Source organism: Sturnira hondurensis, unplaced genomic scaffold (assembly GCF_014824575.4).
Source record: "Sturnira hondurensis isolate 20B ecotype Veracruz unplaced genomic scaffold, ASM1482457v3 Scaffold0007401, whole genome shotgun sequence".
Lineage (NCBI taxonomy): Eukaryota > Metazoa > Chordata > Mammalia > Chiroptera > Phyllostomidae > Sturnira > Sturnira hondurensis.
Genome location: NW_028080032.1, coordinates 6,478,183 through 6,495,476, shown reverse-complemented (window position 1 = coordinate 6,495,476; position 17,294 = coordinate 6,478,183). Strand labels below are relative to the sequence as shown.

General features: G+C 44.4%; 1 pseudogene; it reads right to left on the bottom strand.

Annotated features, from left to right (window-relative positions):
* Positions 1-16,068: 16,068 nt before the first annotated feature.
* Positions 16,069-16,425, bottom strand: LOC118990941 (cytochrome c oxidase subunit NDUFA4-like; annotated as a pseudogene).
* Positions 16,426-17,294: the final 869 nt, after the last annotated feature.

The following is a 17,294-nucleotide window of genomic DNA, read 5'->3' as shown; positions in this document are numbered from 1 at the left end:
GTCTTCTGAGGACAGGGGCGATTTCTCTGTAGCCTCAGGGTCACGACTGCAGGGTACACTCAGTCAGAGTTAAATTCAGAGCCTGGAGGGCTTCCAGTAACACAGGCCAACTCTGTCCTTACCTCAGGGGTGTCAGACGCATTTTCAGCCTGGGGCCACTTCAGGCTCAAGGTTGCCTTCAAAGGGCTGAATATAATTTTAGGACTGTATAAAAGTAACTACTCCTTAACAGTTAAGTAAGAGCTCAGTGCTGCCGTGGGTAGAAACCAGGTGTGGAGCAGATAAGACAAGGTGGAAGGCCGGATTCCGCTCAAGGGCCTTGTGTTTGCTGCCTGTGTCTTATGACATAGACTGACCTTTCCCACCCCCCCAGATACATGACAAAGGGTGGCAATTGCTTGCATTGCTGGGACTTGGAGCTCCCCTGTTGAGGAAAGCAGCCAGGCGAAGCTCGAGTCTCCATTCCAATTTCCCAGAAGAGCAGCTCATTGGCCCAGCTTGGGTCAGGTGCCCATCCCATGTCCAATCAACTGGTGCCAGCGGGAGGCTTACCTTGTCCAAAGGAAACTGCCAGGAACCCTAACCATATCCTCTGCTTAAAATAAAACCCATCCCTCTTCACTTGAACTCTCCATGGTGGTGAATAAATTGATTGATTAGTTTGAGACATCAGAAAACCTCTTTTTATCCATTTCCCTATACAGGAGTCACAGGAGAGAAAGAAATCGGCCCTTATCCCTTATCTATATCCCAAGGCAGTATAGGAACAATACATTTGCAACAGGGATAATATTTTGCAAACTGATTATTAAAGACATCTCCCCACCCCCGCCCCTCACCAAGCCCTGCTTCTTACAGCCTTCCACCCCCAGGGACTGGATCAGGAGGCACACGGCCTCAGGGAAACAGCAGGGAAGCATTGCCTACAACCAGTCCTTCAATAGGAACGCAATGCAAACTGCAGATGTACTTCACAACTTTGTAGACACATTACAAGCAGTTAAAAAAAAAACAGTGAAATTCATCTTAACGTATTGTATTTAAACCAAATATCCAAAAGATTACCATCCCAATTTGTAAACAATATAAAGAAGTTATTCATGAGATAGTTTATATTCTACTTTTCTACCAAGGCTAAAAAAATCAGGTGTGGATTTACACACATCTCAATTTGGATGTTAAATTTTCATCAAAAACGCTTGTCTGTGTTTAGGTTTTATATCATTTCTACTTGAAAAAGTACGTTCATGTACCCAACTTGTTCCAAACAACTTGTTTAAAAGTGTCCCCCAAATTCATTTGAGTGGTTTTTTCATCTAAATTCTAATTAAGATTACATAAACTTAAAATTCAGTTCCACTAGTCACATTTCAAGTGCTCAAGAGCCGCATGTGGCTGGTGGCTCCCCTATTGGTACTGAACAAGTTCATGGAGCAAGGACATCACTGATGGGCTCGGAGTCTCACAGCCAAATCCCCTTCTCTCTTGAGCAAAATAGTGGCAAGAATGTCAAGCATGGCCAGATGGAAAATAATTTTCCGAATGCCTTTATGTCCCCCGTAACATCTCAGGTGGCAGCTTTTGCCCGTAGACCTGAGTTCTACTTTTTGCCTCAGGAGAAGCAGAATATGCAGAGAAGTGGGTGCCCGGAGCCCACTCTTCTGCTCCCAGTGGACAGATTCTAAGAGAGGAATGGAAGCAGGGGACACAGATGGTTGGAAACGCCGCATCTACCCAGCTTTTGACCTTCGACCAGAGTGAGGATGTATTTCAAGGGATGAAGGAGTTCTGGAGGATAGAAGGGAGAAGACTGCCACACTGGCTGCTCTTCCCTGTTGTCAGGTACTGACCAAGGAGACAGGGCAGCTTCACTAAGGTCAACTTAGTGGATCGCCATGGCTACACAGAGGGAGGGCCTGGGTTTAGCTTTCTAGGGTCACTTCGCTATTCACGCATAGCCTAGACACGAAGTGCCCACCTGCTCCCAAGCACCAGGGGCCTCGGAAGGGAACCACACACTGAAGCACAGGCCTTCCATAGGTACTGCCTTTGAATTCTCTCAAAAAGCAGAACTTGAGACAAGGACATGGGTACTTGCAATTTACTTAAGAATTAATTTTAGAAAGCAAGAGAGTGAGACAGGTAAGGAGAAGCCAGTAAAGGGTGTGCCCCAGGGGCTCCAACCCTCTGGGGACCTTCTGAAGAAGCGTGTAAAGTGAGCCTCAGAACCGTCCTCTCTGAAAGTCGAGGGTGGGGGCTGGGGCATTTATCCACCAACTCTCATCCCCCACAGGCTGAGGATTACTCCCTGGGAACGTTTGCCTTTTCTTACTTCTGGTTGTGTGAACATCTTTGGCCTCAAGGAAACATCAGAGGCAGAAAAGCAGGAGCTGCTATCCCTGGGTCACTGGCACTTGAGGTGGGACTAGTCACCGTGCATGGAGCTGCCCACCATGGCTATGCTGCAGTGAGAAGTGGGCTGAGGGGATGAGTCACAGAACACATAGCTCATTGGGTCTAAGATCCAGCATAGATGGGGCGTGTTGACCTGGGAGGCTAGGTCAGGGGGAGGCAGGGGTAGATATGATGGGGACTCAGAAGGAACACTGGTGAGACTCAAGTTAAGGTCGAGGAGGCCAGGAGGCACAGCAGAACTTGGAAGGAGCATGGAGCACCCAGACCATGAGGTACACAAGCTGCAGGCAACAGCAATAGGTGCCAGGCAGACCCTCAGTAATGGGGCCATCGCTTCCTCAGCATTCTGCGTTCAAGGGATGGTCTGGAGCGGGCCCTCTGCAGCGGACCCAGGGGGACCCAGTGGCATCATCTTTGCATGCCCACACAAGAGCACGTGAGACAGAACCTCCCCCCAAAGAGTCATATTAGAAAGAGCTGGGGAAGAAAGGAAGAACTCTGAGAGAGTTTTTATTTGAGGACACCAGTGGGACTGCTTATATTATTGAATCAGACTCCTTTATTTTCCCTGCTTTACAAGAAGTGAGAATCTACAGCGAAGATCTGAGTCATAGAGAGATAAGGAAGCTCAAGTGAAATCAGCCACTGGGACTCGAGAACGTCTGGATATGTCTGGCACGCTGGCATGGTGGGCTGGCTAGAAATGTATTTGTTTGAGAGGTTAAAAAAAGCCTTCCTTGGAGATCATTTATATTCTATGGAAAGAAGAAACCAAGTTTGGTCCAGTAACAAAGCTTTAGTTGACAAGAGAGAGGCGAAACTGTCATTCAATGCTATCCCTAACCAGGCCTCTGAATACATGGGCGGGTGGGCGAGGGAAGTTTCCTGAGAAGGTGGAAAAAGCTCTAAGTTACAAGTCAAAGGACTGTTTCATAAGCCCCAGGAATACTCTGGGACTCAAGCAGCCATGCTTCAGGGGCATCCTGCTAAGTAATACTTAAGGAACTCAGCTTCTCTACTTCAAGGGCTTGGCATGTTGACAAGGTGACCCCCAAAGTAGTCGATAAGTTGCCAAATGGTCATAATGATTCCCTTCCCTGCATACACTTTGCAGTCCCTCCCACAAAGAGGTGGCATCTACTTTCCTGCCTTGAATCTGGGTTGACATTGTGACTTGCTATGGTTAATAGATTGTGGCAGAAGTCATGTCGTGCCTGGGTCTCAAGAAGCCTTGCATTCCTCTACCCTTTCTGCTGAAACATGGCTCTGCTGTGTGAACAAGCCTGAGCTAGCCTTCTAAAGGATGAAGGGCCACACGGCCCAGAGCCAAGGCTCCAGACTGTGATATACCAGTCCAACCCAGAGCTGACCACCGATGCACGAGGGAGCCCAGCTGAGTCTAGCCCAAATAGCCAGCCAATAAAAGCACAAGCTAAATAGACGATCAACATTTGAAGCCACTAAGATTTGGAATAGTTTGTTATATAGCAGTAGCTAACTGTTAAAGAACTTAACAGGGCCCTGGCTGGTGTAGCTCAGTGGATTGAGCAAGGGCCTGCGAACCAGATGATCGCGGTTCGATTCCCAGTCAGGGCACATGCCTGGGTTGCAGGCCAGTTCCCAGCAGGGGACTCACGAAAGGCAACCATACATTGATGTTTCTCTCCCTCTCCTTCCCCTCTAAAGATAAATAAATAAATAAAATCTTTAAAAAAAAGAACTTAACAGGATTTAAAAATGGTAACTATGTGAGATGATGGATGAGTTAACTAACCTCATTGGGGTGATCATTTCACAATACATATGTAGATGAAGTCATTATGTTGTGCACCTTAAACTTATGTAATGTTAGATGTCAATTATATCTCAATAAAATAGGGAGTGGCAAGAAACACATGAAAAAAACAAAAGCTTATAATAGAAAGAGGAAAAAAGAAACCTAACAAACTGACATGAATGAGTATTAATGGACACAACCTTGGAATCTCCTGGATTTGTTCATGGGTTTCTGAAAGATGCCTCTGGGAATGCACCCCACCTCCCAAAGCAGTGTAGATATTTTCAGACTGCTGAGTTCTCAGGGAGCTCATGAAATTTATATTTAAAGCTGTTAATGTGACCACATTTGTTCTCATAAAATGCAGAGACCTGGGGAAATTTGAGTAACAAAGATTTTGTCACTGAACTTGAGTTTATCTTTCATGGGTAGGAACTTTCTTAACTAAAGCAGTCCACTGTAGGACTTCTGGTCAAGCTGATGGCGTAGGTAAAGGCTGTATTCACATCCTACACAATTGCATCAAAATTACCACTGAACTACAGAAAAACCATCATACAGAACCACCTGAAATCAGGCTGAATGAAAGTCCTACAACTAGAGATTTAAAGAAGAAGCCACACCAAGACTGGTAGGAGGGACAGAGACACGGAAAACACTGGTCCCACATCCATGTGTAGCAGATAAAAATCGGGGGGAAATATCACAGCTGCAGAGGTGCCCCCTGAGTAGTAAGGGGTCCCAGCCTCACACCAGGCCCCCTAGACCAGTGTTCCAGTGCTGGGAAGAGAAGTCCCCATAACTTTTGACTGTAAAAACCAGTGGGGATTGTGGCTGAGTGAGATAGAGGGCCTCTGAAGTTCCAGGCATTCCTCTTAAAGGACCTATGCATGGACTCAGTTTGACTCATTCCCTCTGAGCTCCAGTGCTGGGGAAGCAGCTCAAAAGGCACCAGGGACATACTGTAAGCAACTGAATTGTCTGGCATCAGAGTGCGAGTTGGTGAGGGAGGGGGAGTGGCAGCTTTCTGCCAGACTAAAGTATTGGCAAAGGCCATTGTTCCTTTTCTGAGCTCCCCCGCCCTGCAAAGAGCCAATAGACAGATCCAGATCAGAGTCATCATCAGCCTGGCTCACACTCTTCACCCAACCCTCGTGAGACCCTGAGACTCCAACTTCTCCAACTTGGGGGTCCATCAAAGCTGTTGCCAGTAGCTTTTCCATATGAATGTCCTGTCTTAGCTCATGCTTCAAACTTTCCTAATATCTTCAAACAGGCAGCATCTGCCTCAGGGTGTCCCATACCTTTTGTTAAGTGGCCCCAAGCCTATCACAAGTAGAAGCCATCCGAAGATCAATATGTAGCTCATGCTTGGGGGTCCCAGGCAAAACACAGGCAGCAGCTGACCTTGGTTCGCACCTCCCAGGAAGCCTCAGAGCCAGCTTCAGAACTGCACTGAAGCACCACCTAGCCACCCCCATAAAGTGACACACTCAAGAGGTGGACTCAGTGGGTACCAGAGCCCCACTGAAGTAAGTTCTGCTCTGTGGGGTGTTTCCCTGCACAGCTGGTCCTCCACTGATCGGCCTGGGAGTAAATCTCTCCCACTGATGTGCTAACAACAGACAAGACTCCACTACAACAGGAGGGTGTTCACAGCCCACACATGGGCAGGGACACACCTGGAGTGCCAAGTTTGGGTGATCAGGCAAGCTGTGCCACTAGACCCTATAGAACACCTACTACCTAAGGTCACTCTACCAAGCCCAGGAGATGTAGCAGCTCTCCATCATACATAGAAACAAACACAGAGAGGCTGCCAAAATGCAGAGACAAAGAAACTTGTTCCAAATGGAAAAAAACAAAACTCCAGAAAAAGAACTAAACAAAATAAAAACACTAGATGCAGAATTCACAACACTGGTTATAAGGATGCACAATGAACTTAGTGAGAATTTCAACAACATAAGAAAGGACATGGAATCCATAGAAAAGAACTCAGTCAGAAGCACAAAAATATATACTAACTGAAATGAAGAGTAATTTACAGGGAACCAACAATAGAATAGATGAAGCTGAGAATCAAATCAGTGATTTGGAATACAAGGAAGCAAAAAACACCTGATCACTACAGAAAAAAAAAAAGAATAGTGTGAGGAACTTCTGTGACAATTTCAAATACACCAACATTCACATCATGGAAGTGCCAAAAGGAGAAGAGAGAGAACAAGAAATTAGAAACTTATTTGAAAAAAATGACAGAAAACATGTCTAACTTGGTGAAGGAAATAGGCATACAAGTCCAGGAAACTCAGAGAGTCTCAAACAAGATAAATCTAAAGAGTCCCACACCAAGAAACATAATTAAAATGCAAAAGGTTAATTGCTTCTCAGCCTTTTGGCTAAGATCAAGTGTAAAATGCAAGAGGTTAAAGACAAAGAGAGAATCTTAAAAACAGCAAGAGAAAAACAGCTACTTACAAAGGAGTTCCCATAAGATCGTCAGCTGATTTCTCAACACAAGTTTTGCAGACCAGATGGGATTAACACAAAATATTCAGTAATGAAAAGCAAGGACCTACAATCAAGGCTACTCTACCCAGTAGAGCTATCATTTAGAATTGAAGGGCAGGTGCTCTGGCTGGTGTGGCTCAGTGGATTGAGTGCTGGCCTGCAAACCAAAGAGTTACTGGTTCTATTCCCAGTCAGGGCACATACCTGGGTTGCGGGCCTGGTCCCCAGATGGGGGTGTGCAAGAAGCAACCACACATTGATATTTTCTTCCCCTTTTTCTCCCTCCCTTCACCTCTCTCTCTAAGAATAAATAAATTAAATCTTTAAAAATAAACAAATTTTAAAAATTAAAAAAAAAAGAATTGAAGGACAGGTAATAAACTTCCCAGACAAGAAAAATCTAAAGAAATTCATCATGGTTTCACCATGAAACCAATATTACATGAAATGTTAAAGGGATGTTAAAGGGTCTTCTCTAAAAAGAAGGAAAAAAAGATTAAAAAATACAAACAATAAAATGGCAATAAATACATATCTATCAACAATTTAATCTAAAAAATAAACACAAAACAGAAACAGACTCATAGATACAGAGAACTTCTTGATGCTTACCAGATGGGAGAGATGTTGGAGGAATGGATGAAAAAGGTGAAGGAATTAAGAAGTATAAACTGGTTGTTACAGAATAGGCATTGGTACATAAAGTACAGCACAGAGAATGCAGTCAATAATATTCTAATGGCTATGTATCGTGTCAGAGGGGTACGAGATTTATCAGGGTGATCATTAGGTAAGTTATATAATGTCTAATCACTGGGATGTACACCTAAAATTAATATAATATATGTCAACCATAATTGAAAAATTAAAAAATGATTTAAATTTAAAACACCAAAATTAAGGAGTTTACTTTATCTACCACTAAGAATTTCCACAACATCTAAAATATTTATGTTAGAGAGTTTTCGAATTCAGCCTTGGAAATGGGAGGATGGATTGAAGCTCTAATACCATTGGTACCTAAGTAGGTTCAGGTGCATGAGTCTCAGGCCCCAAAGAGGCGACCTATTTTACTGGATTTTCCTTCCTCCAGTTAAAGGATAAACAGGGGCTAGTAAAAGGGGAAAAAGGAGAGCAGAGGATCCCAAGTACATGGCCTTGACTCACTCACTTCTAGCTAATATATCTCTTTTCACAAAAAGTATTTGGTAGAGCGCCTCAGAGCTAAACTTTCTGGGCAGCTATCCATCTGAACAAAGTGCTTATAAACATAATTTGGTAACCAAACTGTGACTCAAATTAGATGGTAGATTTTATTTAATTTTTCTAGAAAGCCATTCAAGATTCTTTAACCCCAAGGTTACATTCCATCAAAGCTCCCCTTCCATTTCTGGTTGTATCAAAATACTAATTACTTAGCATGAAAGCATTACCCTTTCATAACGTAAATTGAATGTACATTCAAAATTATATTGATTGATATTTACTAGACAGTTATGGTCTCAAGGTGTTATCCTAGGCATGGGAAAAGATAAGAAAAATAATCATGGAGCCCAAAAATTACTAGGCAGCATCTCATCCAACAACATCATTTGGTGGGCTCAGAAAATGAAACTTAGAGAAATCAATTCACTATACCATTTGCTTACAAGAAGCCATTCGAGTTGGCCTAAGTAAAAAGAACCACGAGTATCTTGCATAACTTATGGGAAAGAAGTAAGCCAAGACCAAGATGGGCTACTGCAGTGATTTTCAACTGGTGTGGCACAGAATTTTTAAAACATGCAATACCTGACTATTTTGTCAGGAGCACTGACCTCTTTTCACTTACATTGTCCAATTTTTAAAAAATGACAACAGGCAACAACAATACACAAATGGTGTGAGTGAGTCAAAATTATACCTATTTTTGTCAGATCAGCAAAATACATAATATATTATTTCGTGTGCCACAGAGTTTTAGTCATTAGTTTATGTGTGCCATGTGATGAAAAAGGTTGAAAATCGCTGGGCTAGAGTATGACCTACAGGATTCTCTCTCTCTGTCATGCTTCCTCACTCTCTTCTTCCCTTCTTCTTGTATTGCCTTCTCTCGTCATATCTGTTCCAACTTCCGCCCAGAGGGCAGCCTTGGTCCCAAAGTCTAAAGATCCTGCATCTACCACCAACTCACTCAATTTCTAGGTGCCATCACCTGTGGCCAGCAGCATGATGGGGCCAGGACAGAGACGGGTCAGTTTCTCAGCAAGCAGAGGGGTGGGCAGAGGTAAAGTGTGCTTCTCCCACTTGTTGGCCCCTACATCTTTGGCTACCCCGTCTCATGGCGAAGTGTGATGGGCCTTCTCCATAGGCCTAGGCCCCTAGGCATTCTTGAGACGTTTCAGATGGTCATTTTCCTAAATGTGCTGTGTGTTTGCACAACTTTGTGTATGTCCATGCATTCTCTTCTCCTGAGATGCCCTTACCTTCCCTCTCAGCTGGACTGTTTTTTTCCACAGCAGTGCAAGAATGGCATGGGAAGGCTTTACTAACTTTCAGCAGTGCCCTCTACCCTTCCGCCTCCCAATTTAAACAAGCAATCTAAGTAAGTTCCACTCTAACGTAGCATCCAGTGCATTGCCCAAGCTCCCTGGTTTACCTAGAACTCTACCAAAAGCCCTTCCATATTCTGGAGCTGCTCTCTGATGCCTGCTCATCGTCCAAAACTTGGCTCAGGTGCTGCCTCTACTGAGGGGTCCTCCCTGAAATGCCTTTCCTGACCCACCCCATCGCTCCCTCGGTGCTCTCACAGCGCTGTTTCAAAGCACATCTACCACGAGCACTTACTCAGGTCAACTAGTCCAAAGGCCAGGATGGTGTCTTATTAGTTCAAATCCTTCTCCACCTGCCACACTGTGAGCACTCAACACGTATGAGTACTCAACATGTATGTGAGCACTCAAATATGATGAATGAAGGAAATGAAACAATAAATCCTATCACATTATATGCCAGGTTACAAACACTATCTCGTGCAGTTTTCATACAACCCTAGGAAGAGGGTTGTTTCATACAACCCATAAAAATAGTAGGAAGAGCTACTGTTTTCATGTTAATTTTACAGATGGGAAAACAGAGTGGCACAGCGTGGCTAACTTGCCAGCGCTCACAGCCAGCAGGCGCCAGAGCTGGAAGAGGAACCCAGGAAGTCCATCTCAAGTCCCTCTCGCAACCCTCACATTTTCTGCCTCCTCAGCAACCAGGTCCAGGTAGGGGATGACACTTGCTGATCCTCACCCAGACTGCCAGCTTCAATGAAAACTTGCAACCAAGCTGGGTCTCTGAGGCTGACATAGGTGGGAGTATGGATACCTGAGGTGGGCGTGGAGAGAAGGCTATTGAGGTGGGGGTAGGAAGAAGGCTGTTGCTTCTTTTCCACCTGTACGGGGCTGGGCACTGGAAGTGGTGGGAGTCTCACCTTGGAATCTTTTCAGTGACAGGCGATGCCCGCAAACTCTGGGCACCACTGGAGGTCAGCAGAAGCTCGCAGCCCTGTGAACTGCCTTCTCTATCCTGTCTCTCCCTCCTACCCTGCATCCCCATTTTCTCTCTCATTATGACATAGAGGTCCCTGTCACTCACTCGGTCAACACACACTCCATACACAGGAACCAAGGCAGAAGTGTTCTTAACACTCGGGAAACAAAGCCCTGTCGCTCATTATAGTGTAATGAAAGAAGTAAATATATATTACTATGATGAGGTAATATGCTTAAGTATTAATCACACACACACACACACATACACACACGAGGCCGACTTCAGGAGAAGAGCCTTCCTGAGCCCATGTGACACCAGGAAATGGCAGAGGAGATGAGGGTGAATGAAAAAATGCGTGAACAAAGGACACACTGCAACAAACCTACAGCGTAAAGGAAAGTCCGTGACAGGTTGGTGGCTCTACAGTGTCTGTTTAACGTAGGGAAGGATAAACCAGCATGCCACACACACACACACACACACTCACACACACACACACACACACACCTGTGCATTGNTCTTTTCAGTGACAGGCGATGCCCGCAAACTCTGGGCACTGCTGGAGGTCAGCAGAAGCTGGCGGCCCTGTGAACTGCCTTCTCTATCCTGTCTCTCCCTCCTATGCCACATCCCCATTTTCTCTCTCATTATGACATAGAGGTCCCTGTCACTCACTCGGTCAACACACACTCCATACACAGGAACCAAAGCAGAAGTGTTCTTAACACTCAGGAAACAAAGCCCTGTCGCTCATTATAGTGTAATGAAAGAAGTAAATATATATTACTATGATGAGGTAATATGCTTAAGTATTAATCACACACACACACACACATACACACACGAGGCCGACTTCAGGAGAAGAGCCTTCCTGAGCCCATGTGACACCAGGAAATGGCAGAGGAGATGAGGGTGAATGAAAAAATGCGTGAACAAAGGACACACTGCAACAAACCTACAGCGTAAAGGAAAGTCCGTGACAGGTTGGTGGCTCTACAGTGTCTGTTTAACGTAGGGAAGGATAAACCAGCATGCCACACACACACACACACACACTCACACACACACACACACACACACCTGTGCATTGCTCACAGCTTCCAATGGTCCAGAGGAAAACTTCTTGCTAACACTTAAGACTTTGTCTTAGACAAATGAAAACTGGGAGCAAGGATTTTTTTATGAATTCAATAACTTAAGCTTTAAAAATCACTTATAAACAATTCCAAGAAAGCCTACGAGTACATGAGAAAAAATTCCAAGGCAAGGGAAAGGGGAGAAATATACATTACCAGAGCTCAGGAATGAAGTGAAAGAGAAAATAAATCATCACAGAAATTAAAGACCCAATGAAGGAGCAAAACTCTAGTGAAAAGTCAGCCAAAAATATGAATGATAGACTAGAAGAACAAACACAATAACATGCAGGATAACAACAAATTTGAAAAGAAAAATAAGAAATAATAGGTATACACCAAGGAAATCCAACCTAGGTATAATTGGCATTCAACTATGCACATTTTTAAAAACTTTACTAAAACAAAAGAATTTGAATTTATAGATTGAAAGAAGACACTGTGTCCTGAGAGAATAAATAGACTTTTTTTCTAAGTCTTTCACCTGAATATAAGTCCATTTATGGAACTATGGAGTTACGGGGACTGGGATTTTTGTTCCTTTTGCTTACTACAGTGTACCTAATGTTTGAAATATTGCCTTGGAGGCCCCAATAAACATTCATGAACTGAATTGCTGAAGGAATAGGCCAACAAACACTGACACATGCTGTTAATGTTATCACCCTGCAAGGAAAACTTTCCAATGGTTACGCAGAAGAGAGGTCAAATCACCCATTTAAAAAAAATCAAGCTGGCTAAAAACTTCAGCACAACAACATTCGAAGTTAAGAGATAATGTCATAAATGGCTATAAAAACAGAACCATGGTGTTCCTCAGAGAAAAAAAGCATGACTCAGGAACCATATGTCATCACAAACTGTAATTCAAATATAAAGCATGCAACTACTTTCAAAGTTACAGAAACTCAGCCATCTTGAAGAAAATAGTAAAAGACCAAGTTCAATAAACAAAACAATAAGAGAAGCAGGGTAAAAGCATTGTAGTGGGCACTGAACACATTTATGTTTGGAGTTCAGGTAAAAATTGGAATTAAAGTTAAAACACAACAAAGGTATTATAAACTCTTATGATGCAGAAATTACAAAACCCACGAAGGTAGGAATTTCTTAAGTATTCTGATTTCTTCATTTTTTTATAGGAACACAATTAAAAGGTATGTTCAAAGCAAATAGCTCAGGTGACAGAGAGATAAAGTCGTTAACGTGCCCACCAGATAGTGGTTTCCAGGTGGGTGGCATCGCTGATGGTCTTGAATCTTGAGCAGCGCCGATGTCATTTTGTGTGTTGGGATCAAAGATAACGAGCAAACTGCAAAGTGCTCAACAGCCTTGCACAAAGATGTGTCTCAGATGAACACAGTCATTCATCCCCATGGAGAAATAAAGCACTGGAACTAATCATAGTAACAACCAACCAAAACCGAGGAGAGGAGGGTGCGAGGAGAAGAGAGAGGTGAGGTAAAGTGGAAGCACACTGATTTTATCATCACTTGTGGTGGAGAGCCAATTACTATTGTCTCAAGACAAGAAGATGAAATAAATGATATAGCAATTTGAGTGCTCTTTTGTACTATTTGAATTACTTGTTTCATATGCGTATATTAACTAGTTAAAAGTTCAAAAAGATAGTCCTATGAGATACAGAAAGTGGTGGGTTGACAGTGAAGCAAGTCAGTTAGATGCTGGTAGAGATCTCCAAAGCGTCCAGCATGCTGCCTCCTCGGTAGGGTTATACCCAGGAGGATGGTAGTGGATAATAAGACCCTCAGATTTCAGGACAGTTTTGGAGAGGAACTGTGCCACTTTCTGTTAGGCCCATGGAATAACCTTGCACCCAGGCACAGTGCCTTCCTAGGGCATCTTCAGGAGGGGAGAGACCTCGGCACACCCAGAAAGCCTCTGGGGGCTGCAGAAGATGTGGGAGGCAGCCAACATTTCCACACCCCAGAGAAGGGCATGGAAGCCAGACGGAAGAAAGCTGAGGGACTTGAGGGTCTCTCACATTTGGGACAAGAGGACCCACAAAAAGGCAGTGGCCTGGGCCCTGTCGGGGACCACACTGGAACTCAGATATTTTGAGGGAGCCAGGGTGGAAGGATGCAGTACCCAGAACCAGCATGACAGCCCCCCAGGACTAGATGTCTGCCCTCCAGCTGCCAAGATGTTCCATAAACCCACCACCATCACCAGCAAAACTGAGAGGAGACCCTAGGTAGAAGGAGATGAGCAGGCAGAAAGGAGCATTTCAGAACTAACTGAATTTAACTGGAAATGACCAAGTTTACCACAAATTAACCAAATGTTTTCTGCTACCAGCCCCATGAAGGTAGAGAGTAGGGATTAGTTTGCATTTTTTAAAAAGTTTTGTGTGTAGCACATCAGAGTATTTGACTTAAAAATTCAAATAAGAGAATGGGAGAAATGATTTAACTCTTTGCTGCTTAGAGTGTGTTCCATGGACCAGCAGCACTGAACAGCACCTAGGAGTTGACTATAAATACAGAACCAGGTCTCGGGCCATGTTCAAGTTTGACGAGAAGGCCAGGTATTCCGTGTGTGTGCTAATGGGGCAGACCTCTTTCTTTAACAGTTTCAGGTGCTGTACGGAAGCACCTAGGAAGATAGGACTAGGTGTATAAGGAAAGCCCTTGGGAAGGAGGTGTCATCTGGGTCTTAAAGACTGAGCAGCAGTGCCTTACAAGGAGAAGGACATCCCAGGAAGAGCTACAAAACATCTGAAGCCATGAAAAGCCTGTCCACATCAGAGAACAGTGTGGTTCATTGTGGCTGGAACAGAAGGTGGGAGGTTAAAGGGGTTTTGTGTTCCACTTTTGCAGCCAAAAAACAAAACACAAGACCAATTGAGGTCCCCAGTTCCCGTGGTGTTTAAGGAACACAGCTGTCCTGCCCCTCCTTACATGTGGAGGTTGTCCAAACTGCAGGGCTGGAGGGGGAGCCAACACCACCTCTTGTGGAGATGCAGCCGGCTGAGAGGAGCCAGCTGGGGGAAATTTCTTGGAGAAGAGACACGATTCCTGGGCCAAGAAACCTCTGCAAGGAGCCAAGAAGGGGAGGGCAGGACAGCCAAGCCAATGGGACTGGTCCATCAGCCACTTCCAGGCTTCGTGAGACACTGACACTCTGCCCAGAGCTGGCCAGATCTCTGCAGTTGCAAAGACAGTGTTCAAGGCCGACACCCAATGTCACCACTTTGAGACCATGACCGCCCCTTCTTCCTGGCCCAGGCCCACCCCACCCTCTCCATGCACAGAGATGAAAGTTCAGCATGTTCTCTCCCACACTCTACCTAATCGCTTTGCTATGGAGACTTCCCCAGCCCAGCAAGCAGCTCCACGCCTTCCTGCTGTGCCCCTGATTGAGAACAGGCCTAGGCTGTCCAGGCCTTCCAACAACCTTAACCTCTTCCTCCCCAGACCCAGGCCATCTTGAAGTAGCTAAGTGACTGAACAGAGAATGGAACTTCCAACATCCAGCCAACTGGCTCTTGTTCTGGTGAAATAGTGCCAAGCAAGCAGAGAGGAGGGCATGGGCAGATGGCACAAGATGAGGCCTGAGAGGTCAGGTCATGCCCTGTATTGTAGACCATGGTGAGAAGTTTGGGGTTGCCTTCATAGAGCAGTGGGATGCCCTTATGGTGATTTATTATAGCGATTAGAGCTTATGCCCTTGTGGGAGAAGCTGGTAACATCTGGAGGAAGACTGTTGGAGATAAGAAAAGCAGAAGCACAAAGCAGAGGAAATAATGAAGAAATCTACAGAAAGGTTGTAGCCTATGTATTCAGTGGTAAATCTGCATCAGCCAGTGTAGACTGAAAAGGAAAGCTGGACACAAATTGAGGGACAGAAAGGACAAATGGGAACCCACAAAGACACACGAGAACCCACGAGGACAAACTGAAACTTGCATCTGTCTTTTGTAGTCTGTGGGTGACCTGAAGAAGCCAACACATTGACCTTAGAGCCGCACATGTAGGGAATCCAGCACCAGGACAAGGAGCTGGTGGCCTGACTGGCCCCACCCACTAATGAATCCATCTGGCATATCAGGGACCAGGATGGAGGCAGCTGCAGTGACACCTGGACCCTGGACCCATCTTCCAAGAGTAACATCTGCTGCTGCTGTTTGATGTCCCTTTCCAAGTCTTGCATGAGTTTCTCTTGTGATCTGGGCCTGTACAGTGAAGGGAATTCTGGGAAGTGTAATTCCTGCTTAGCTGAATCGACCCTGTACAAGCTTCCACAGAGTCCCAGAGAGCTTTCTCAAATGCTGGCTTTGTTTAATATTCCAAATGCACTCAGATAAACTTAGCATTGTTTCTGAATGCTGTTTTTAATAACTGTATCTGTAGAAGTGATAATATAGGATTTCTTCGGTCTCAATTTTTATTGCATTCCTTCCATACTTGATAAACGCATCTGTCTTTTGTTGATCGTTTTGTGATCTGCACACTTAAACCCTATAATTAAAAGTGCTTTACCTGATCTTTGAAAAAAATTGCTTTGGGATATCACTGAAGGCTTTAAAATTTTATTTATTTATTTTTTAATCAGTGTAAACTCCAACACAATATACCACATGATTTCATGCATTTGGAGAAGAAATATATTCTGGTTAAGTGGAGAATTGTGGGAATGGCTTCCGGAAGACCTTTATTCTAAGCAGCTTTATTGAGAAACATTTATTTAAAAGTCTCGACCTTCTTTCTTCAGTTTTCTGTAATTTACATTCACTGAGTAGAACTTGTACCGATCGCTGGGATCCAGTTTATTCCAGAGTTCTGGGTTATTTTTTTTTTTTGTCCCAACAGACATCTGTTGGGAGAGATGTCAGACACAGGATATACAAGCACTGCTCCAAAAAGGGGGATCAAGCTTGGATGGTTCTTGCATTGGCCTGACAGAGGATCTGGAGAAGCATGGTTGCAGCAGAGAGCTCAGGTCTAGAAGCAGAGAAAAACAAAACAGCAAGGCCCAGGACCAGGTAGTCTCTGCACCAAGGATGAGTGGGCATCCAAAGTCACCCAACACCTCCCTTGCCATTGAAGGCTTTTAAACTGGGAAAAGATGTGGTCTGATTTACAAATAAAAATATCACAATGGCTATTGTTTAGAGACTTGATTAGCAAGGGGTAAGATTAAAATATGTAAACAAGCTAAGAGGTTATTATGAGAGTTGAGGTTATTGTGATCAAAATTGTAATCACATGGAGTACAGATGTGTATCAGTCAGCTATTGCCACAATATTGCCATGTAACAAACAGCCCTCAAATTCAGGGTTGAAAACACTTATTTGTGGTGACACTTAGGATAGTTCTGCTTCATGCTGCAAAAATTAAGCACTACTCTACATTCCCTCATCTTCCAGAGACCAGTGGGCTAGCCAGAGAATGTTCTTCTCATGGTGATAGACGAGGCACAAGAGAGGAAGCCTCCCGATGACACCACATTTCAAGTCTTCGATACATCCCATTGGCTAAAGTGGGTCACATGACTAAGCCCTAAGACAAGGCATAGGGAAATATACCCCACCTCTAGCGGGAAAGTCAAAGGGTATGGACTCCAGGTGGGTGAAGAATTGAGAAAAGTGATGTGATCACTTCTCAGTATTACCAGTGGTAACACTTAGTGATACTAATCAGTGTGACAACAGGTAACAGCGGATGTGCAGAGAAAAGGAGAAATTCAGGAGATGGTTGTAAGGCAGGACCCACAGGGTTGGGTAATAGATTGGATATGGGAGTGACAGAGTGGGAGGAATCATGAGTGAGTGCAGTGGGCTGGAGCAGAGGTATATTTCATGGAGAGAGAAGGGGATGCCTTCAGTTTGAGAGACATCATATAGTGATGTCAAATAAGCAGCTGGCTTTAGGGTCTGGAACTTGGACACGAGGTCTGAGTAAGGGTTTAG